We start from the raw sequence: 24,490 nt of genomic DNA, 5'->3' as shown, positions 1-24,490 counted from the left end.
TTTACTAACTGACCCTTTCCAGGATAAGTTATCTTAAAGATCAAGATCAGGCCTCACATGGGGGTGGGGGGCGGAGGGGGGGGGGGATGAAGGAAGGGAGGGAAGGAGGGAGAGAGGACAAAGGAAAGAAGGAAGAATCTGTATTGGTTATCTATGGTTGTATAACAAATTATCCCAAAACCTAAGGGCTTAAAGGCACACATTTATTAGTTCACAGTCTCTATGGATCAGAAATCCAACCACAGTTTATCTGAGTGTCCATTATGGACTGAACATTTGTATCCCCTCACAAAATTCATATGTTGAAACCCTACACTCAGGTATGATGGCATTAGGAGGTGAGTGAGGCCTTTGGGAGGTGATTAGGTCAAGATGAAGCCATGAGGGCAAGGCCTCAGGTTCTTTCCAGCTGTTGGCAGGAAGAATCAGTTCTTTGCCACTTGGGCCTTCCCATCAGGCCACTCACAATGTAGCAGCTGGTTTCCATTTCCTTGGACCAAGAGAGAGAGTGAGAGAGAACACCCAAGACAGAATCCACAGTCTTTTGTAACCAAATCTTGGAGTGACATGCCATTGCTTCTGCCATATACTATCATTAAAAGCAAGTCAATCGTCCAGCCCACAGTAAAAGGGATAGAATTACACTGAGCAGGCATCCCAGGAGGTGGAAGTCACTGGGTGGCCTTCTTAGAGGTTAGACACACAAGTTCAGGAAATAGAATCAGCTTTCACAAAAAGAGGGGAAGTGACAGCCAAAAATTATAGGAACTACAAAATCAGTCCCTCCTGATTTCTGCAAATGATCAATTTGGAGAGAAGGCTATATCCATATCCAGCGGTAACAGTCAGGCCCCTTTTTAGGAACCACAGAGCCCACAGATGGGAGAATTCCAGAGCACACAACCAATTCCACATCACAGGAAGCCTATCAGCTGAATCTGACCAGGAAACTGTGGTACAGGCAGAATAAGGGCCCCCAAACCCTACGTATCTGTAGAACCTATGAAAGTGTTACCTGACGTGGCAAAGGAGACTTTGAAGATGTGACTGCATTCAGCCTTTTGAAATGGGGCAATTATCTTGGATTATCCAGGTGGACCCAATGGAATCACAAGGGTCCTCATAAGTGAGAGGGAGGCAGGAGGGTCAGAGAAGACATGGTGACAGAAGCAGATGTTGAAGTGTTATAATCACTGGCTTTGATGATGGAGGGGAGCCAAGAGCAAAGGAATATAGGTAATCTCTGGAAGCTGGAAAAGGCAAGAACATGGATTTTCAACAAGACCCTCCAGAAGAATGGTAGTCTTGCTGTCACCTTGAATTTAGCTCAGTGGGAACTAGGTTGGACTTCTGATCTTCAGAACTATAAGATAATATATTTTGTTGTCTTAAGCACTTAAGTATGTGGTAATTTGCTACAGCAGTCATCAGAAGCAAATACTGTAGCCTAGTTATTTTCTAGTTTTTCTTGATTTTTACTGGCAGTTTTTCTAATTATAAATAATCACCATCTTATTTTTAATCTTTAGCAATACTTTATTACACAAGTAATACCCAAATACACATAATAATGAAAACATATATAAAAAGTGAAAACATACATACAGATGAAATTCCTTATGATCACATTCTCCAGCCTGTCCTTCCCCCAAGTAACCACTGTTGTCATCTTGGGGTATATTCTTCCAGACCAATTTATCTGCTTCTTCATTCATAGATAAAATACAAAGCCATTCAATAATTATCTCTTTCAGCAAATATTCATTGTGCCATTACCATGTGCTAAGTAGTATTGTATGTGCTGGAGATATATCACAAATCTCTGCCTTCCTAGAACTTATATAGATAAAATATACACACTGGATGAGGCAGATGGGACTCAGGAGGTGATATGACCTGCTAGGTTTGCACTGTCCATCCGGGTAGCCACTAAACGAATGTGGCTATTGAGTACTTACACTGTGCTAGTCTTAAGTGAGATGTGTTGTAACTGTAAATATACATTGGATTTCGAAAACTCAGTACAAAAGAACAGAGTGTTCAATATCGCATTAACATTTTTTATATGGATTACATGTTACAATGATAATATTTGGGGTATCTAATGGGTTATAGAAGTATTTTTTACAATGAATTTTATGTGTTTCTTTTGACTTTTTTATCAACATGACTGCTAGAACATTCAAACTTACATATATGGCTTGTATTATGCTTCCACATTCCACTGATCATTAGTTAGTGCCCAGAAATTAGAGGCATTAGCAGGTGGGGATCCCATTCTTCACTTTGACTGGGCCCATCCAAGGGAAATTCCTTAGCAGGACTACACTCATCCTCAAATGTGGTCTCCCCTCCTCTGCCTACAAGGCCCCCTTCAAGAGTCCCAGTGTTCAAGGCTTTGACCCACAAATGTCCAGGGCTTCTCACTATTATAGAGTCTCAGTCACCTTCTCCCCAAACCCAAACAATCTTCAAGTTTTCAGGGGCCATGTACAATGCCTACATTCACAACTCCTCATCCTGCTCTTTGACAATTCCATGAAGTGGAGCCTGTGGACCGGGATTTCTGTGCCCCTTAAAACAGCATAAAATTACCATTCTTAGAAATTCACAGAAAACATTTGCAAAGGTCTTTTTTTTGCAACAACCTAGTGAAACAGGTAGAGAATGAAAAAAGAAAAAAAGAAGGCATTTAAAAAATAACATTTTCTTAAGGCTTTGGCACTTGCCAGTGCATTTCAGATCGGATCTGGTAGCAGACTATCGATGGAATCATTTTAAGACTCACATATTGATATTTTCATGGTATCCTGCAAAACCATCATGACTTCTTAGCACTGGGACACCTGCACAGGTATGTGAACCTAATACGAACACTCAGCCTCCTGGTTTTGGTCCTGATGCAAATCCACCCCAGTGACACTCTCGGGTTGTGGAGTTTTGCTACCACCATTAACCATTACTATGATTTTGAACAAGGTCTCTGGGCTTTCTCCTAGGTTTCTATATTTTAAAAAATAAAGATACTCTAAACCATAACCCTCCAGTGTGGAGACTATACGTACAGGTAATTATATGGGCTTCATTTAAGAAAGGAATAGCAGAGCGAGCATAGGATGGAAGATAAGAAACAGCTGTTCCCTTTATATTCTCAGTTCCTTTCACCGTGTAAGCATCTTGCCTTGCTGAGTATTGTTCTAACCAAGATATATACTTTTCATACATTCCTATCTTCTTTATTACATAGTACTGTAGATTACAAAATGCATCGTACATTTGTACACACATATACATACATCCATATGCATGGTTGTACACAGAAAAATCATGTGCCTTATTCTACATCAATTATTTAAAGACTTTTTCAAGAATACTTTGACCACATGAAAGTTTACCTTACGTACTAACTTTAGCACCTAGTTTGACATAAATGCAATGCCACTAAACTACTCCCCAGTATTCCCCAAGCCTAACACAGGCATAGGCACAGAGCAAGAAACTGCATGATGAATGTCTTCTGGACAACAAAATCTTCAGGCCACCCGTGCCCTCTGGCCTCATGTGCCCATCAGAACTTTGTTGGGTGCCTTTCAGGCATGTCTGAGAAAACTACTTCCATTTTGGTATCTTCTAGGACCTCTGAATTCTGGGAGAAGTAATAAAATTCATCAAAAACAGGGCCAAAGAGAACCAAAACAATGAATGTTCTTGACATACTGGAAAATGAATTGATCCCCTATCTCTAGAGGAAAAACACATGATGTTTTCCATCTGGCAAGACTGTGGAAGAATAATGTTGTGGAAACAAGAGTCTATTCACTGGAGCCATTGTGCCACAGTCCAGCAGCTAGGAGTGGGGAGTTTGCATCACCCCACCCACTTACAAACACTCAAATGTGGAGTTCTGTTTATTGGTAAAAGTGTTTTCAAACTCTCTCATCTTCCCCCCCATGAGTAATTTTTGTCTCATATATGACTACTTGTCATTATGTTATCTCAAAGTGGGAAGACTGCTCAGAGGTCCTATGGCCCTCAGGTCACACAGCCTCTAATGAAGAGCTAGCCACTGGGTCCAGGTTGGGGTGCTTTGGGCTTCATGTAACATCATGCTCTGACTCAGGCCTAAATGTTAGGGGAACTTGTCTCCTATAGCCAGAAACCCGAAGGAGAAAGAAGGTGAGACTCAGGCATGGCACAACAGAGTTGAAAGATGTCATCAAAGACTATCTTCCTTCCATCTCTCTGGTCTTTAACAGATTTTTTTTCTAAGGCTGATTCCCCTTGTGATCAGAACATGGTTACAACCAGGGTCCAGAGGCAGCAAAAGACTGTTTATTCTTGTGCTTCTTTTTTTTTAATGTTTATTTATTTATTTTGAGAGGTGGGGGGAGGGGCAAAGAGATCCCAAGCAGGGCCTATGCTGTTAGCACAGAGCCTGATGTGGGGCTCCATCTTGCAAACTGTGAGATCATGACCTGAGCTGAAGTCGAGAATCGGTGGCTTAACCAACTGAGCCTCCCAGGCACCCTTCTTGTGCTCCTTCTTAAAAGAGGAAATTTTTTCCCAGGCCTCCTTCCAACCCCAAGCAGGACTCCCCCATCAAGAAGTTATATGCCCACTCCAAAATCAGTCACTGCTAAGGGGAGTGGGACACCCATAATTGGCTTGACTGAGGCATACTTTTGTCTCAAGAGGATAAACCTCTGGAGGGAACAAAAAGAATGTTCTAAGAAGTTAATTTTAGGTAGACAACAACACTGCCTCCTGTATTTACCATTCATGGAACACAGTGGGATAGCCAGGTACCTAATATTGTCATCATACACAATGGAGTCGAGCAGTTTATGTAGCTTTAGGTGATGTTGTGGACTGAATGTTTGTCCCACCTTTCTCCCTCCCTCCAAATTCATATGTTGAAATCCTAATCCCTAATGTGATGGCATTAAGAGGTGGGGCCTTTGGAAGATGATTGGATTATGAGGATGGAGTCCTCATGAATGGAATTAGTGCCCTCATAAGAGAGACCCCACAGAACACTCTCATCCTTTTCCACCATGTGAAAACACAGTAAGAAGACAGACATCTCTAAACCAGAGAGCTGGTACCTTGATATTGAACTTCCAGCCTCCAGAACTGTGAGACAAAAAATGTTCTTTGTTTAAGCCACCCACCTACGGTATTTTCGTTATGGCAGCCCAAATAGACTAAGTCACGTAGGTACAATCAAAACCCTCCGTTCGACTTTTCGTCACATTTTTCTCACTCTTGGATCTGAAATTATAGCTTCTCGTCATTGTTATTATTTTCATCTAAAACTACTGAGGGGCGCCTGGGTGGCGCAGTCGGTTAAGCGTCCGACCTCAGCCAGGTCACGATCTCGCGGTCTGTGAGTTCGAGCCCCGCGTCAGGCTCTGGGCTGATGGCTCGGAGCCTGGAGCCTGTTTCCGATTCTGTGTCTCCCTCTCTCTCTCTGCCCCTCCCCTGTTCATGCTCTGTCTCTCTCTGTCCCAAAAATAAATAAACGTTGAAAAAAAAATTTTTTTAAACTACTGAGCATTTACTATGTGCCAGACACTGTGAAAACCATTTTCCATAGATTCTCTCCTTTAATTTTTTATGACAGCCCTGTGAAGTAGGTACTATTATCCTCATTTTACAGTTAAGCAAATTATGGCAAAGAAAGGCTAAGTAAGTTGCCCAAATTTGCACAATTAGTAGAAGGCCCAGGACTGGAATCATGTTACTAAAATTCCAAATGAATCATCATTCATTCAAAAGATGAGGCTCCATGCTCTGTGCTAGGAATTGTGGTAAAGCAAGCAGATGCAGTTCTTGCTTTTAACACATCTAGAATTCTAATGGAAAAGAAAAACAAAAACAAATAGATTACACAAATTTTACAAAATTTTGCTAGGTATTAAAAGAAAAAGGAATGAAAGAATGAATGAGAGCCTTTATTCATGCTGTGGTGATCAGAAGAGGCCTCTCTGCAAGGCAACTTCATGCTGAATCCTGGGCAATGAGTAAGAACTATGTAAAAGGTAAGGAAGGAAATATTCCAGGAAAAGGCCCTGAGGTGCAAAAAGCTTGGCACTTTTGACACATGAACAAAACCAGTGTGGCTGGAGCAAAGTGAGGAGGGAGACAGTGGCATCAGTGGCTTTAGAGAGGTAGGCAGGGGCTAGAACACTTGAGCCTTGGAGATCCCTTAAGAATACTGAGTTTTATTCTAGGTGCATTCTGACACTATTGAGGAGTTACAACCAGACAACTAATGTGATTATATTTGACTTTAAAACCTGATCATTCAAACTACTGTTTGGAGAATGGATAAGTTGGAGAAAGAGCAAATGTAAAGAGATCAGTGCAGAAGCTATTGCAGCCACTAGAAAAGCAGTGATGGAAGGTGGCTATGGAGATGGAGAAAATACGATTGATTCAAGACATATTCTACAGGTAGAAATGGCAGGAATTGGATGGAATTGAATACAATGATAAGGGAAAGGAAGGAATGGAAGAGGATTCCAGTTTCTGGTTCCCAGAACTTATGTTAAAGAGGGAGGCCACTGGGGTGCCTAGGTGGCTCAGTTGGTAGAGCGTCTGACTTAGGTTCAGGTCATGATCTCACGGTTTATGAGTTCAAGCCCCATGTCAGGCTCTGTGCTGACAGCGCAGAGCATGGAGCCTGCTTCAGATTCTGTGTCTTGCTCTCTCTCTCTCTCTGCCCCTCCCCTGCTCATGCTCTGTCTCTGTCTCTCAAAAATAAATAAACATTAAAAAAATAAAAAAATTTTTAAAAGATGGAGGCCACTGGGGGGTGGCAGAGCAGGTGGACAAAGGTAAGAGGACAAAGGTTTAGTTTGAGGCATACTAAGTTTGAGATGCTAGGTGTTGATTAGGTCATTGCATATATGATCTGGAACTGAAAAGTTTGCTGGAGATGTGTGTTTGATCATAGTTGGCATATAGATTGTATTTAAAGCCATGAGAAGAGCTGGTTGCACCCAGGAAAATACTGAAGATAAGGGAAAACAAAGAGCCCAGAATACAAAATACACAGGGAATTAAAATGGAGCCATCAGAAAGCTAGGAGGAAAACTGTAAGAGTGAGGCATTAGCCAAGTCAGATACAGGAGTGTTTCAGGAAGGAAAGAGTGGCCAGTTATATTGTTTGTCGCTGAGGGTCAAGTATGATAAATCTGAAGTTATATACTGAAAGCACCCATCCATTGGCCAATACTTGGAATTTAAAATGACCCACATCAATAAATTTAAAAAAATTAATTAAATTAAAAAATAAATGAAAAGAAAAAAAAGAAAAAAATTAAAGGCAAAAAGGCAATGAAAAACTAAGGAACCCTTTCAGATTAAGAGATGTTAAAGAAACATTTATGACCTGAAACTTGATTCTGAGCCAGGGTAATAAAATCTATAAAAGGGGCAGTTGATAAATTTGAATATAGACTTGAACTAGATAATATAATTTTATCAGTGTTAGATTTCTTTACTTAACAGCTTTTTTATGAGTAAAAGGATGTGATGTTTCCATTGATTCTAAATTGGTTCAGATAAGAATAAATACATACACTCATAGACACGTACAAAAAATTATGGAATAAATGTGGCAAAATAAATACACTGACATGTATGTGTGTATGCATGATATGTTTACATAGATATCAATAATATAAGTATATATTTACCAACATTATGTATCTCATATTTAATAGACACAAACACTTAATGAGAGTTTTTTTGTATCATCCTTGTAACTTTTCTGTAAGTTTTAAATAAAAAGTTACCAAACTATTGGGCAATGAAAAAATAAAAATAAATAAAATGACCCACCTCAAGACACATTATTATGAAATTCCATTACATCCCAGACCAAAAAATAAGATTCTGAAGTCATTCTTTGGAAGAGGAGAGAGAGGGGCAATGAGAACAAGCCACATACAAAAAAGTTGGATTCAAAATAACATAAAACTAATCTAGAGTACCATTAAAAGCTAAAATACAAATGGATAATGTTTTCAAAATTTCAAGGGAAAATGATTTCCAACATAGAACTATATTCATAGTCTAGTAAAAGTAGAAGAGTCTGTTTAGACATGAAACTTTACCTTTCATATATCCTTTTCCAGGGAGCTAAAGAAGGATGCTTTCCTACAAAATGAGGACATAATCAAAGAACAAATCCAAGAAAAGGGATAAGAAAAAGGAGAGAAGTGAAGGAGATTCACAGAGTGGTAATAAAGGGAATTTCCAGGATAACAGTTCTACAGCAGGCTTAGAGGGTATTTATTCCCAACTGAGTAGCAGGTTTGAGGACTCTAGGAGGTATTGGGGGTGGGGGGCAGTGTGGTGGCAATGGATAAACTACCTGGCATGACTTACCATATTGAATAAAGTTTTAGAAAGAAAGGAAATTTTGGGCTGAATGAGTAACAGATACACAGTAAATAACAAATGAAAAAAAACAAAAAACAAAAAAAACGATTGTCCATTCCAGTGTTAAGGAGCAATTTTCAGGGGGAAGAAAGATAAAATTATGACTGTAATACAAATGTAAAATGAACATGTGTCAAAGATATTATTTAACCCCTCACCTGAGGAGAGAAGTGGTAAAATGGTTCAACTGATACAAAGGGTGAATTCAAAGAGCAGAATTATGCATAAGGAAAAAGGAATTCTGAAGTGAATTTACCAAGAGAAGCAAAATGGTCTATTTACAGGGCAATAATCAATTGCATTCATATTAGTTTTCTATTGCTGTGTAACAAATCACCACAAATTTCACAGCTTAAAACAACACACATTTACGATCTCACACAGTTCTGTAGGTCAGAATTCTGTGTGGGTTCAGGTGAGTTCTCTGTTGACTCTTAGAAGGCCAAGATCAAGGTGTCTATTGGGTTGGACTCTTCTGTGGAGGATCTAAGGAAGAATCTGCTTCCAGTCTCATTCAGATTGCTGGCTAAATTTAATTCCATATGGCTATAGAACTGAGGACCCCATTTCCTTGCTGGCTGTCGACTGGGATTGCTGTCAACAACTAGAAACCCTTCTCTGGTTCTTGCACATGTGCTTTGCACATCTTCAAAGCCAGCAACTGCATGTCAAATCCTTCTGGTGCATTGAATCTTTCTAACTTCCCCTTCTGCCACTAGCTGGAGAAAACCCTCTACTTTAAAGGCTCATGAAATTAGGGTACATGGGATTAGATTGGACCCACTCAAATAATCTCCTCTTTGCTATGGAATATAACATAGTCACAGGAGCAATATCTCATCCACATGTGCTGCCCACACGCAAGGGGAGGAGGTTTTCTTAGGACATGGTCATCGGGGGACCATCTTAGAATGTGCTCACCACAGCACTCCACCATACATAACCATTTGTACTTCTGTGAATAATAGTAACATGCACTGTTATTAGTTTTCTACAACTGATAGAATTATTTAAAAAGATCAAAGATAATGAGACGCAAAGACAACCTAGATAGATGAGCTTCATGCACCAATCTTGTTTTGCCCATTTCAAAGTCTTTCATAATTTTTTCTGGCACCTGTTATATAAGAAAAATATATAGGGGCACCTGGGTGGATCAGTCAGTTAAGTGTCAGGATCTCATAGTTCATGAGTTTGAGCCCTGCCTTAGGCTCTCTCCTGACAGTGCGGAGCCTGCTTGGGATTCTCTCTCTCCACCCCCCCTCTCTCTGCCCCTCCCATGCTCACTCTCTCTAAATAAATAAATAAACAAATAGATAAATATTTTTTTAAAAGAAAAATATAATTGTAACATACATGCCTCACTTTTGATCAATATTTAGGTAACTATTGGATATTCATGTAGCTAAAACTTGTGATGTGACTGTATCAATGACTATTTGTTAGGTTAACTTGGTTTTATAGACTAACAAAGGACTTGCAAAGACTATAGAGCCTTTAATATACATTTTTGTGTTTCCCTACCTGGAATCCCTACCCCTTTCTTCTAGTAATAGCACCCTGATTTTCAGTTGGAGAGCCACTCCTTTTCCATTAACGTGAGTGGCACATGACCTAGACAAATGTGTGCATGCTAAGGATGAAATATTATCACAACGCAGATAAAGGATCAATCAACTCAGAATGACAAAGGCAAAAAGATTTTGGCACTGGGTGACAAAGGAGCTTGATTTTGAGGGATCATAAAAATGATAATACCTAGCATTTATTATGTAGTTGTCACATATCGGGCACTACTTTTCATGCTCTTCAAGCATTATCTCTTTTAATTCTTACAGTGCAAAAAAATAGAATTAGTATTACCTCACTTTACAAATGTGGAAACTGAGGCACAGATAAATTAAGTAATTTGCCCAACATTACACAGCTAACAGGTGATAGAGACCATTCTCTCATGCTACACCATACTGATTTCAGAAAATAAAATCAGGGGCACCTGGGTCGCTCAGTCAGTTAAGCGTCTAACTTCAGCTCAGGTCATGATCTCATGGTTCATGGGTTCGGGCCCCACATCAGACAGCTGTTCTGGCAGCTCAGAGCCTGGAGCCTGCTTTGGGTTCTGTGTCTCCCTCTCGCTCTGCCTCTCCCTCATGCTATCTCTCTCTCTCTCCCTCTCAAAAATAAAATAAAACATAATTTAAAAAAAAGAAAAGAAAAGAAAAGAAAATCAGCTTGGGGCACCTGGGTGCCTCAGTCAATTGAGTGTTTGACTCTTGATTTCAGCTTGGGTTGTGATCCCAGGGTCATGGGATCAAGCCTTACATCAGGTTCCACACTGAGAATGGAACTTGCTTAAGATTCTCTACTTCTTGGGGCGCCTGGGTGGCGCAGTCGGTTAAGCATCCGACTTCAGCCAGGTCATGATCTCGCGGTCCGTGAGTTCGAGCCCCGCGTCAGGCTCTGGGCTGATGGCCCAGAGCCTGGAACCTGTTCCCGATTCTGTGTCTCCCTCTCTCTCTGCCCCTCCCCCGTTCATGCTGTGTCTCTCTCTGTCCCAAAAATAAATAAACATTGAAAAAAAAATTTTTTTTAAAAAGATTCTCTACTTTTCTCCCTCTGGTGCTCTTCCCCACTTTCCCTGAAAGAAAGAAAGAAAGAAAGAAAGAAAGAAAGAAAGAAAGAAAAAAGGAAAGAGAGAAGGAAAAAGAGAAGGTAAGGAAAAGAAAGGAAGGGAAGGGAAGGGAAGGGAAAGAAATCAGCTTGTGGAAAAATAACTTCACTCACAGAATAAACCAAACCATTTTCATATACTGAGAATGACCAAAGAGTTTCCAAGGTCCTCCTTCCTTGCCCTGACCTTTGGTACCTAGGGGTGCACTTCATAACCCCCAGGAGAAACCTCTAAGTCTTAAATACATTGGGCCTCTATTCTGTTGAAGATTCAAACTTGGATGTCTATCAGAACCACCTGAAAGGCTTCTGACTGCTGGGCCCCACCTCCAGAGTTTCTGATTCAGTAGGTCTAAGGACAGAGTCCAAGAATTTGTATTTCCAACAAATTCTCAGATGCTGCTGCTATTTCTGGTCAGTAACCTACCTACATTTGAAGAACACTGGCCTACGATATGAGTAATAGCAGTATAGGCAATCTGGGCTCGGTCCCTACCCACCTCGTTCTTTGCTTCCAAACCTAAAGAACAGCCACAGTGACAAACTGGTGTGGTTATTGGCGGATCACCCAGGGACAGAACCACCAAGTAGAGAAGCTGGCTTGGGGAAGATCTCACCAGAGCTGATGGAGAGAAATTCAATATCTGTTTGAAATGAAATTAAGTTAGGTCTTGCCTCTCTGTATCGGGAGGGAGGAAAAAAAATCTAATAACATGGGGGAAAATATGTACTTTTTTGCATCTGTGAACCGATTCCTTGGTATCCCCAGAAAGTCATCCTTAATAACCATGATGCTTTATATTTCTATGGCAGTCTTTCCTAAATAATTTTAAAGTTACTGACAGAACCCATGAACCTTCCAAAACCTCTAAGAGTTTTCTGGGTGTTGTTTGATTGGTCTTTCAAAAAAATGAACCATACAAAAACTCGGTTTTCCTCCCAGGTTCTACAAGAAGGGAAACATTTTAGGATGCCTCGTATGTTGTATGTTTCCTGTTGCTTTCAAATGGCCCAGCTTGAAAACCTATAAATGCTATCTTGTGGATCTTAATTGGAAATATTTATTTCATATTGTTTTTCTCCATGGCTTTAAATTTTATTTCCATGTAACTCTGACCACTGAATACATACTAAAAATGTGTGTTTAAAAAAAAAAAAAGCTACTTTTAGGGATTAAAAAAACTTAACATCTATTGAACTATTCATTGTAGACTAAGAAGGGAATGTTCATCAAAAGCTGCTAACTTCATCCTCTTTGGAAAAGTTTGGACTATAATATTTCAAAATTCGAGGGTGGTGAGTGTAGACATTTAATGAAAAGACCCAGAACTAGGGTTGGCTAGAGAATAAAATCCACACAATACAGAAAAATTTCTTATGACTGAGTTGTAAAAATAATACAATGGATCAAACGCTTTGCACCACAGGGTTTTTTCACACCCTCGGGGAAATTGCCAAAATTACTTAAAAATATGGTAAATCAAAGTTGGTTATCCATCAGCCTTACAAACATGTCTTTCACCGCTTCTAATCTCATACAGATGTGGCAAGACTATTGACGATTGGGTTCAACACACTTGGACCTTGCTTAAAAAGAAAGCAGGATTACAAATTTTTTTGAATTTCTGCCACCTACTGGCGACTCAACGTGCTAGAATTGAGCACAGGGTAATATCGCTTCCTGTTGGAGGCTGGTTATGGCCTTCATCTGGAGGATAGTTAATTAGCACATGCTTTAACTGCTCTTCAGCACATGCAATTGATTTAGTGAGAAAACAGGGTGAACTGAGTTGTTTGGGGGCTAGCTTCCAGGCCCCAGAGCAACCCTTAACCATCCCTGCTTGGTAGACCTGATTACAAAGTAAACTTGGCATTTTTGGATTCCTTTCCCTCGTGGTGTGAATCATATGGCTTCAGTGCTGGTAAGTGGTGTTCAGAAGGCACTGCTGTTTGCACATATGTTGCATAGCCCTTAGCGGCAAGGCTGGTGCCTTGCTAGGTGTAATTCTAGAAGACAAATATTGTGTGTTTGTGGACTGCAACAAAATGAATCTGAATATTGATTTGTATGGCATCTGGAATACATTCTGGAAAGTTCTTGGGGGAGAATGGGTAACGATTTGGGATTGCCACCCTGTTGCATAGGGCCAGGATAGAGGGGGGAGATATTTCAACTTGAATTATCGTCTAGTTTTTGATGCTAATTTTGACAGCTGAAACCTAGGTTCTTGGATAATCTCCTCAAATCTGTTCTTTAACAACAAAATAACCTACACAGAGCACCCTCTTGGTCTTAACCTCGTAATTCCTATGGTCCTGTTTTATCATTTCTAGGTGTGCCAAACTTTGCTTCAAAGAGTTCATTTCATTCCAAGGGGCAACCAGAAAGGGATCAAAGACTTTACTTCATTTTGCAAAGCCCAAGCTGGAGAGTTTATTACACCGAGTCAATCTCCCTTTGAAGATTGCTATCTGTGAGTGTGAAACTTGAGTCCCAGGAGAGGCACATGAGAAAAACTTTGGGGCAGCCACCAGACAGGAAGGTGTCATTTATACTGAGATGGGAAAGCAGAGTCAGGGATGCTGGAGAAGATCAAAAGGTTGAAGGTACGTTGGACATATGGCAAAGAGTAACGGCCATCTGGAAAAGTGGATATTGTAATGGGGCAAGCAACAATCAGAAAAGAGAGGCGAAATTAAAAAAGAAATTAAAGGCCAAGAAATACATTGAGTGATATACCAGTGAGCATGTTTGAAAAATAAGGGCTGTTAACGGTAAAAGTCCCAGCTCTGTGGTCCAGCTATATTAAATTTCTTTCCGTTCTGCAAGCGTGATATGCTGTCTGTAGCCTCTATGCCTTCATGCATGGCCTTCTCTCTGCGGGAATATTGTTCTCTCCCTGACCTCCTACATTTTCTTTTCACTCAACCAACTCCTCCCACTTATTGTTCGGGTCTCAGCTTAAGTCCCTCTTCCTCTGAAAGTCCAAGGAAGTCCCTTCTAGACCTAAGTGAGTTACTCCAGCTCTCACAGGGGAGCATTGCCTTTACCGTAGGACTTCTCACACTTGCTCTTACTTTCAGTTTTCATTTCCTAAGAGCTCTATGCTCAATCATGGTGGGAACTTATCTGTCCCGCTTCCACTGCTACTACAACCTCGGCACCCAGCACAATACCCACAATACGGTATATTGTTAATTCTCATATCTGGAATGAAGAATAATTAAAAATAGATTGAGTGGTCCAGCCGAATTATCCATTTTGAAAGAGCATTCTGTTGGGGTGCTTGAGTGATTCAGTCGATTGAGTGTCTGACTCTTGATTTCAGCTCAGGTCATGATCTCATGGTTCATGAGCCCATGTTGGGCTCCTTGCTGACAGCACAGAATCTTCTTGGAATTCTCTCTCTCCCTCTCTCTGTGCCCCTCCCCCCCCCCACTCTCTCTCTCAAAATAAATAAACTTACAAAAAAGAAAGTAAGAAAGAAAGAAAGAGAAAGAAAGAAAGAACGAACATCCTGTCAATTTGCCCTCTCTTGCACAACTCTTTTCACTAGTGAGCAAAGCTGAAGACTGACATCATCCTGGTGCCAGAGAGAGTGGGCCGGGGGAAGAGCAAAGAGAGAGGGAGAGACAGAATCCCAAGCAGGTTCTGCACTGTCAGCATGGAGCCCAACAAGGGGCTTGATCCCATGAATTTTGACATCATGACCTTGACTGAAAGAGTCAGATGCTTCATCTACTGAGCCACCCAGGTGCCCTGTCCCTCAGTTTGTGATTGCAGTAGGACACTAGGGCAAGGATGCTGGTGATTTATACAAATCATAACTGTTCCTCTCCCTTTGGGCTGGAACAAGGACATTCCCTCAAGTAAGGTGAACTTTATGGCCTTCTTTACATATGTTTCAAAATGTATAGAATCAAATCCTATCACTATATATTTTTTTAAGTTCCATCAGTTTAATAACAATTTTAAATGGAGTTGACTGAGAGTGGTTGCCAGCATCTCCCCCAGGGAATGGACCCTATGTACCAGCGAAATATCTTCTTAGAACCCCAACAGAGTGAACAGATAGTTATTTTGCTAGAATAGCTTTCTATTGAAAATTTAGCTCAGATCCTGTACAGGTGTTAAAGTTAAGGAGAGGACAGGAAGTGGAAGCACTGGGGTTTTGCTGTGTGTTGATGCTGATATGGGACACTTTTGAGGGTGCATCCTTTTGTCAATGTGCAGTTTTACAAATAGTTTAGAATATTTTATTTACTTATTTTGAAAGAGAGAAGATGGGAGCAGAGGAGGGCCAGAGAGAGAGGGAGAGAGAATCCTAAGCAGACTCCCCACTGTCAGCACAGAGCCTGATGGGGGGCTCGAACGCACAAATGGTGAGATCGTGACCTGAGCAGAAATCAAGAGTCAGATACCCAGCCAACTGAGTCACCCAGGCGCCCCTAGAATATATTTCAAAATCAAGTATTTCCCAAGCTTTGTGAAACCACTGAATACCTCTGCAATATAGATTTGAAAAATGACTCTGTGCCAGAGTTCTCAATGTTTCACCCATATCAACACTTCTACTCTCCAGAACAACCCCATGAGGCAGATACTAGTATCCTGATTTTATAGACAAGGACACTGAGGCACAGAGAGGTTATGTAATTTACTGACAGCTCGTAAGTAGTAGTACCCAGATTAGGAAACAAAATCTGGCTCCATTCATTCATTCTCCTAACAAATATTTATTGAGTGTCTGCTATGCGCCAGGCACTGTTTTAGGCCATGGGCACACAACAGTGAAGCAAATAGACAAAATCCTTGCCCTGTGAAGCTTCTCTTATGGCAGAGCCTTCCATGTCAGCATGGTCCCTCTTACCTACTACCCTGCTACTGCTCCCCTCTCTAACTGGTCACCCTGGGCTCTGTGGGAAAAGGGCGGGGTGATGAGAAAGCCAGAGTCAGGAACAGGTTCCTGGACTGACACCAGAAAGGAGAGTAGCAGTTGACAAGGAAGGTGTGGGGGAAGGGCACTACAGGCACAGGAAACAGATGGGAAAATCTGGGGCCCATGGCATCCCAGCATCCCCACCATTCTCCCCACAGTTGTCCTAGCCCCGCAAAGAGGTCAAAGTCATGCCTAAAGTGGATGCAGGTGTGCCTTCTATTTTAGAGAGGTTAATACTCTTCTGGCCTTGACTTTCCTTCTTGGTATTTTGTTGTCCATCATCACCACCAGGCCTGCTTCCTACATCCTGTCTGCTCTACTTGGGGTGTCCATCCACCTGAATGAATTTCAACTTCTGATCTTCTTGCTTCCTTCTCCAGTTTGTGACTCCTCCTCTTTTTTTTTTTTTTTAAGTTCCATCAGTTTAATAACAATTTTAAAAACCCCAAAATGGAAACTGAGGGAACAGGGAAGAGGGGTCAGGTTCACAAGAAGCCTTGTTCATGGCCCAGACCTGGCTCAGGGCCCCCTGGCATTTGCTGTTGCAGCAGTTCTTGGAAGGAGGGGGCAGTAGATGTCCTGTGGGAGCCACCAGTCAGCTGGATGGAGGACCCTTATTTCCTCTGGGGTATGCTCAGTTTTGTGTGCCCCATGTCTTGTCCTACAGGCCAGAGAAGGTATCAGTGGGTTTGTAACAGTCAACCAGCAGCTCAATGACCCTGGCAGCCCTGGTATCATCACTCTTCATGAACCCTAAGAGTTCACCCATATCAATCTCCAATTCCAGGATCTGTTCTTCCTGGTGGTCGTAGAGGCCAGTGAGCTGCCCCAGAATTCACTCCTCCAGGTCGAGGCACTTCCCCAACTCCTTGTGGTCTTGCTTGACCAGTGACCTTCCCTTGGTGCCCCACTGGGCCCTTGTGGTCCATGGCCAGAGCCCTCACCTGCAGCCCCAGGTGGGCCCTGAAGGTAGATGCAGGGCTCTGGGTCACAACTGCCTGGCCAGGGAGCCAGGACCACCAACACCACTCCCCCATTCCTACACACCCCCACCCTCTCCACCACACCTACCCCTGCCCCTGCCGCCCTGTGGAGCTTCTATCTGCCAATGCCATGCTGCCCTTTGGGCTGGAGGCCGCCACCTCTGGGATGCCTGCCACCTTCAGGATGCCCACCAGCTGGCTCTGGGCCACTGGCTCAGGTTAGTTTGTGGGCTCAGCTCCATGGGGCTCCACGGGCTAGGTGGTGCCAAGGATGCCCAGAGATGGCAGCAGCTTGTGAAGCTCCCGGGGCATGGCAGGGCACACCTGCCTTTTGATCCCCCCTCTTGATTCTTATTCCATGTCTTTTCTGTGCAAGAGGACGCCATTCTCTCCACACTCATTCTTATGTTCCCAGATTAGATGCAACTTTCCTGATGCATGTAACATTTGAGTGCCTGCAAGTGCCAGGCACACTTCAAGCACTGGGTACTATGAAAAGCTGAAAGATGCCACCACCACCACCACCCCGCCAAAGATGTCTATATGCTAACTCCTAGAATCTATGATTGCCACCTTATATGGCAAACAGAAGACAACAGGTGAGTGAACTAAGGATCTTGAGATGGGGAGATGATCCTGGATTATTTGAGTAGGCCATAAATGCCACATCTGTATCATTATAAGGGGGAAACAGTGGGAGATTTGACACACACAGAGGAGAAAGGCATGGTTTTAGGTTTTAGTTCCTGCTGTGAAAACAGAGCAGAGAGAGTCTTGAAGATGCTGTCCTTGAAGACTGGACACACTGGACACGAGGTCACAAGCCACAGAAGGCTGGTAGCCACCAGCAGCTGGAAGAGGCAAAGAAAGGATTTTCCCCCAGAGCCTCTGGAGGGAGTATGATCCTGACTTCCGGCTTTTGGCTTCTAGAACTGTGAGAGAATAGATTTCTGTTGTTTTAAGCTACCAATTAGTGGTCATTTGTTACAGTATCATCAGAAAACTAACACAGTGTCCTTTCTCTGGGTCCTTCCTAGACCTCCCCAGGCCATTTCTATGGGTGTGCATAGTGCCCCACATCTTCAATACCAGCTAACACGTTGCATATTACCAGCATGTTTCCATGCCGTCCATTGGACTACACACTCCTTGAAATCAGGAACAGGCACCTTGTTTGTTCATCTTCATATATCCCCAGCATTTCATATTGTAGCCAGCACGTAATAGATACTCAAGAGATTTTTGTTAAGTAAATGAATAAGCTATCACAGAGCATTGTAGTGTTATTTAAGTTTTTTTTTTTTTAATATGTGAAAGCATTTCTTTTCCAATTAGTTTTGTAAGAACCATGGTTTTATGTAATCTGCGGTGCAAAGCACAATATGGCACACTGTTTCTAGTCAAAGGACAGCACACAGGTTTCATCTCTCATGGTTTTGTAAATGTTGCCCGGATACTCAGTGCAACAGGATGCCTTAGACAATAATGTCTGTTATAGATGTGATCATAGGGAGGGGTGGTATATGGACATAGACTTTGCCATTCCTGGCCTGTTTTTGTCCTGTGGATAAGATCTCTTGTATCTAAGCGTGAAACAAACGATGTTCCTGCTCTCCAGACTCATGGCACTGAAATTTGGCTTTTCTAACTCGTCCATGGTAGTAGTAGTTTCTCATATTTTAGTTCCTGCTGTGAAAACTGACCAGTCTGTGTGTCATTCTTTCATTCAACATTTTCAACAGCAGACCCTGTTCTAAGTGCTGGAGCTGTGTGGTCCCTGCCCTCAAAGAGTTTAAAGATTAACAGAAAAGATATGCGTGTTTTAGAGGGATCCTGCCCAGCAGTGTGAAATGGGCTACAGTGGCGGTACATGGAGCTATGGCGGCACCACAGAGGAGTCAATGTCTCAGGAGAGAGGGAAGACTGAAACCTTCAAGCCAAGACCTTGGATTAAACCTGTAAACTGGCTCTTAAGGCACTGACTGAGGGAGGGGACAATTCGCCCACTATGGATCAGAAGGAAGCATGTGTGACTCAGTGGCTCTTTGCCTTGGGCTCCAGGTCCCAAAGGAGGCCTGGGCTGTCTGGCTGCTTTTGCAATGAGTCTGGTAAAAATTTAGCATTTCGGTCACTCTGTGTCCTCTGAGCAGAGCTCCGGAAGCAGGATCAATAGAGAAACATTGTCAGCAGCTAGAGGATGCTATAAATCTTTTCAGCCCTCATCAGAACCATTTGTGAGAGGATGGGATGAGGTTCCTGGGAGGAGCTAAGGGGAAGCATTGGGGTTCCATCCTAATGAGCCCTGCCTATGGAGAGTGAGGGCAGGAGGCAGGTGTTGGTGATTCTCTATCCAGACCATGGGATGAAAACTCATGCCCAAACACAGTTATATAAATGCCCTTTTCACGCAGCAAGTATTTGCCAATGCCGAGCACACTGTGCTAGGGACTCCCACAAAGGTGAATGCTCCCTGCTGTGGTCCAATGTTCGTGTCCCCTCCAATTTCATTCATTGAAATCCTACTGCCCAATGTGGTAGCATTAGGAGGTGGGGTTTGGGAGGGGGGTGATTAGGCTGATTTGGGAATGGGGGCTGATTAGATTGATGTCCTTATGAAAGAGGCCTAAGAGAGCTTCTTGCCCCTTCCACCATGTGAGGATGCACCAAGAAGTCTGGGACCCTGAGAGGGTCCTCACCCAACTACCTAGCGTGTGGTGTTTTGTTCTAGCAGCCCAAAATAAGACACACTCCATCCACCCACCTAAACATACTGATGTGGTGGGCAAGGGTTCGAGCTATCGAGCAGAGTATGATCTGGGGTGAGCTTAGCCTACACCTCAAAAGCTGTGTGATTTCAGGCATCTCTCAGCACTGCTCAAGCTTCAGTTTCCTCATCTGGAAAATAAGCATAATAATAGTGCCTACATCACTGAAGTATAAAGAAGCGTAGCCAAGTATTTGGAGGATAAATAATATTAGTCACAAATAACTTTGGGGGGGGGGGAGTGACAGCTAAGGTTGGGTAGGTGGGTTTAAGGGTCACCCTGGAAGCCAAGAACAGGTTGTAGAACCAAAAGTACCAGCCTTGCCAGGGGACTGTCTTAGAGCTGAAAGTTGATCCACACTCATGGTTAGATTGGAAAGCAATGGTGTGGTTAATTTATGTTGCTCCTTGTTCATTCATTCAGCAGACATTCAGTGAGCTAGAGGGAGCCAGGCACCCTGCTAAGTTCTGGCAATACAGAGATGATCAAGCATTTCCAGCTATATCTTAAGTTCTCTAAGAGCAAAGACCATGTCTGAGCTGTAGGCTGTTGTCGACCTTGCACCCAGTAGAGCTAGGAGGAATTAGATTAATAGATATTGAATAATTATTTTTGAATGAAAAGAAGTAGGTGCTTGATAATTTTTTTCTTTTTTTCTTTCTTTCTTTTTTTTTTTAGAGAGAGAGTGAGCACAGGAGCAACAGAGAGAGGGGCAGAAGAAGAGAGATTGAATCTTAAGCAAGCTCCATGCTCAGGGCAGAGCCCAATGTGGGACTCGATCCTACAATTCTGGGATCATGACAAAATCAAGAGTTGGACACTTAACTGACTGAGCCCCCAGGGGCCCCTGATAATTATTTTTAATGTAAAGATGAAATCATAAAAAAAAATAACTATCTGAAACTATGTGTGTCAGGGGGTGCCTGCGTGGCTCAGTTGGTTAAGTAACCAACTCCTGATCTCAGCTTAGGTCATGGTTTCACAGTTTCTGAGCTTGAGCCCTACATCCAGCTCTGCACTGACAGCATGGAGACTGCTTAGGATTCTGTCTCTCCCTCTTTCTGCCCCTTCCCCCCTTGCTCTCTCTCTCTCTCTCTCTGTCCCAAAAATAAATAAATAACCTTTAAGAAGAAAGAAAGAAAGAAGAAAGAAAGAAAGAAAGAAAGAAAGAAGAAAGAAAGAAAGAAAGAAAGAAAGAAAGAAAGAAAGAAAGAAAGAAAGAAAGAAAGAAACGATGTGTGTCTGAATTTGGCTAAATACTGGTCAAATGGCTCTGCTGAAGCATTCTTGTCCTCCCAACACTCCCCACCAGCAGCAGGTGAGGGCAGTTATATTCCTCATCTCCACTTACACTTGGTACTCTCCAATTGTCTAATTTTGGCAGTTTAAAATGTGTTGATAGCTCATTTTTTAAATTTATTTTTTCAATTTACATCCAAGTTAGCATATAGTGCAACAATGATTTCAGTAGATTCCTTAATGCCCCTTACCCATTTAGCCCATCCCCCCTCCCACAACCCCTCCAGCAACCCTGTTTCTTCTCCATATTTAAGAGTCTTTTATGTTTTGTTCCCTCCCTGTTTTTATATTATTTTTGCTCCCCTTCCCTTATGTTCATCTGTTTTGTATCTTAAAGTCTTCATATGAGTGAAGTCATATATTTGTCTTTCTCTGACTAATTTCACTTAGCATAACACCCTATAGTTCCATCCACATAGCTGCAAATGGCAACATTTCGTTCTTTTTGATTGCCGTAGCTCATTTGTTTTCATTCACGTTTTTCTGATTACTAATACATTTGATCAAAATTTCAAATGCTTGCTAGTCCTTTGGGTTTCCTCTTCTGGAAATTGCTTGTTTTTGTCCTTTGCCCTATTCGGCTCCAGGGCCTATATTCCAAAACCATTCTCAAAAATACCAGAAAGAGCAGTGCACATTGCTGTTATTTGACATGGTTAGAAATTGGAGACAGTGTGAAGGCCCTTCACTTAGAGAATTAATTGTTCAAGGTGGGAGGGAATTAATATTCTGAGGTATTATGTGACAATTCTAAGTAATTAACTAGATGCACAGATGATTCTTAGAAACATAAAGATGGGTGATAACAGAAACAAAATGAGATGTATAAAATGATGCACAATATTGTGATTTATAAGAAATATGTATTTGGTCATTCAGATGACCAAAATATATTTTTCATATGTATTTGGTCATGGTTCCTGGCACACAGCTCCTAAAACCCTGGAATTTCCAGTAACAAGGGTAATAACTAACTGTGACTTTTGTTATGTTAATAAAGGTAACTTTTGGGCCCCACCTAAGGGCAGGGATTAGTTGCCAGGAGGACCAACCAGATTAGAGGTTTAGAACATTCAGTCCCACCCGGATCTCTAGGGAAAGGAGAGGGACAAGAGGTTCAATCAGCCAATGGCCAATGACTTAGTCAGTCATGACCTTGCAATGAAGCCTCCATAAAAACCCGAGAGATCTGAGTTCTGAGAGCTTCCAAGTTGGTGAACACATGGAGATGGGAGAGAGTGGTGTTGTCTGGGGAGGGCAGTGAAGCTCTGCACTCTTTCCCCATACCTTGCCCTATGCACCTCTTCACCTGGCTGTTGATTAACAGCCCTTATCATAAACTGGTAAACATAAGTGTTTCTTTGAGTTTTATGAGGCATGATAACAAATTAATTGAACCTAGGGAGGTCACTGCAAGCTCCAATCTGTAGCTGGTTGGTCAGAAGGACAGGTGACACCTAGGGCTTGCGGCTGACCTCCAAAGTGGGGTAGCGGGCAGACTTATAGGACCAAACCCTTAACTGGTGGAATCTGATGCTGGTGTCCAAGGATTGCTTGGTGTTATGTGGGTACAACCAACCCCACACGTTGAAACTGGGTCTAGGAACCCTAAAAGACAACGAGATTCATATGTAAATTATAACTCCATGCATATGAAACACCTATGTGTGTGAGTGTGTGTGTATTTTCTCAAGAACATATTAAACACATTAGTTGTTGGAAGGGGTAGTGGTAGTGGGAAAGAGGGGTGAAGAACCAGGATCAAAGAGAATAAAGAAATAAAGAAAAAGGGCCTTGGCGATGATAATATTTCAAGAACGATGAAGTAGAAGTAATTCAATCCCATGTACCTGAGATCAGATAATAATAAAAAAGAGTAATGAATAGCCATAAATAAAATGCTTTCCATTTCTATGGCTCTTTGAATCTTTCAAAGCATTTCACAGCTGTTTCATTTGATACCAATAACGAGTAGCCCTGGAGGGAAAACACTCCTTTCCCCTGTTGAGAGAAAAAGGTCCAGACATGATGAGATGAATTGTCCCTGAGAAGACACTAGGACCCAGAAATTCCCACACTGAACCTGCCTTCTTTCCTTTACAATGGATTGGTTGGACACTGTCACTGGGCTCCCTGAAGGCTGGTGAAACTTGAATCAAGCCCTGCATTTATCTTTCTTCACATCCCTTCCTGCCGGGTAAAAACCCATGTGCTTTAGTGGGCTTCCCACTTCCCTACTACATCTCAGCTATTAAGGCTGTTTCACACATAGGGCTCCCATTGACCCTGGCTCTCTCCCTAATTGAACCCAAAGACTAAAACATCCTTTACAATAAGCACTTCTTTGTAGTAGACAGATTTCCTGGACCCATAAAACAGCTTTTAGAAAGGGCGAGCTGTATTTAAGGAAGACATTAATATAGTGCCACAAAATGAGGTTTGCTGACATATGACTCTTTGAATAATTTACTTTAAATAAATTAACACTACAATTTACATTTACCTTTGAAAGTCCAATTTACTGGAGACACTGAGGATGTGCTCCCCAGAGAATGGGAATAACGAAAACCACCAGCCTCTGTCTGACTGCCTTGCTAAGAACCATAGTGATGAAATGCCTACTTTTTCCGGAGAAATCTCCCTGCAGTCCACTTTCAAACCATCTGCTGGTGGGGCTACCCATTTCTCCCTGCGGTCCTTCTGTTTGCCAACAGAATGAGTTTAGCACCCAGATGGGGGCAAAGGAGAGGGGATAGCTTGGAGGGAAGAAAACTGAGTATAATTGAAAAGCTAATACTAATTATAATAATAATATAGCTAGAAGTTATTGCTAAATTATTTGTATATGTTATCTCATGTAATCCTCTATGAAGTAGGATTTTTTTATATATTAACCCATTTTGACAGATAAGGAGACTATGTCTTAAATAGTTCACTTACTCATGATCACATAGCCAGTAAGTGGTAAACCTAGTATTTAAATATAAAGATTCTTTTTTTTTTCATATTTATTTATTTATTTTGAGAAAGAGAAAGAAAGAGTGCTGGGGAGGGACAGAAAGAGGGGAAGAGAGAGAATCCCAAGCAGGCTCCGTGCTGTCAGCGCGGAGCCCACGTAGGGCTCAAGCCTACAATCTGCTAGATCGTGATCTGAGCCAAAACCGAGAGTCAGACGATCGACCAACTGAGCCATCCAGGCGCCCCTCAAATATAAGGATTCTTAAGTCAGTGTCCACACTTAGATTTTTCTTTTAAATAATTATAGTATTATCAATACTTTAAATATTCAAAGTTACATGATCGTTATAAAAATCGGAAAAAGAAAGTATATATAAAGAAACAGACAAACAAAAAACACCAACTCAAAATTGATTTTTTGGGC

Source organism: Felis catus, chromosome D1, assembly GCF_018350175.1.
Source record: "Felis catus isolate Fca126 chromosome D1, F.catus_Fca126_mat1.0, whole genome shotgun sequence".
Taxonomy (NCBI): Eukaryota; Metazoa; Chordata; class Mammalia; order Carnivora; family Felidae; genus Felis; species Felis catus.
This window is presented reverse-complemented; position numbering follows the sequence as displayed.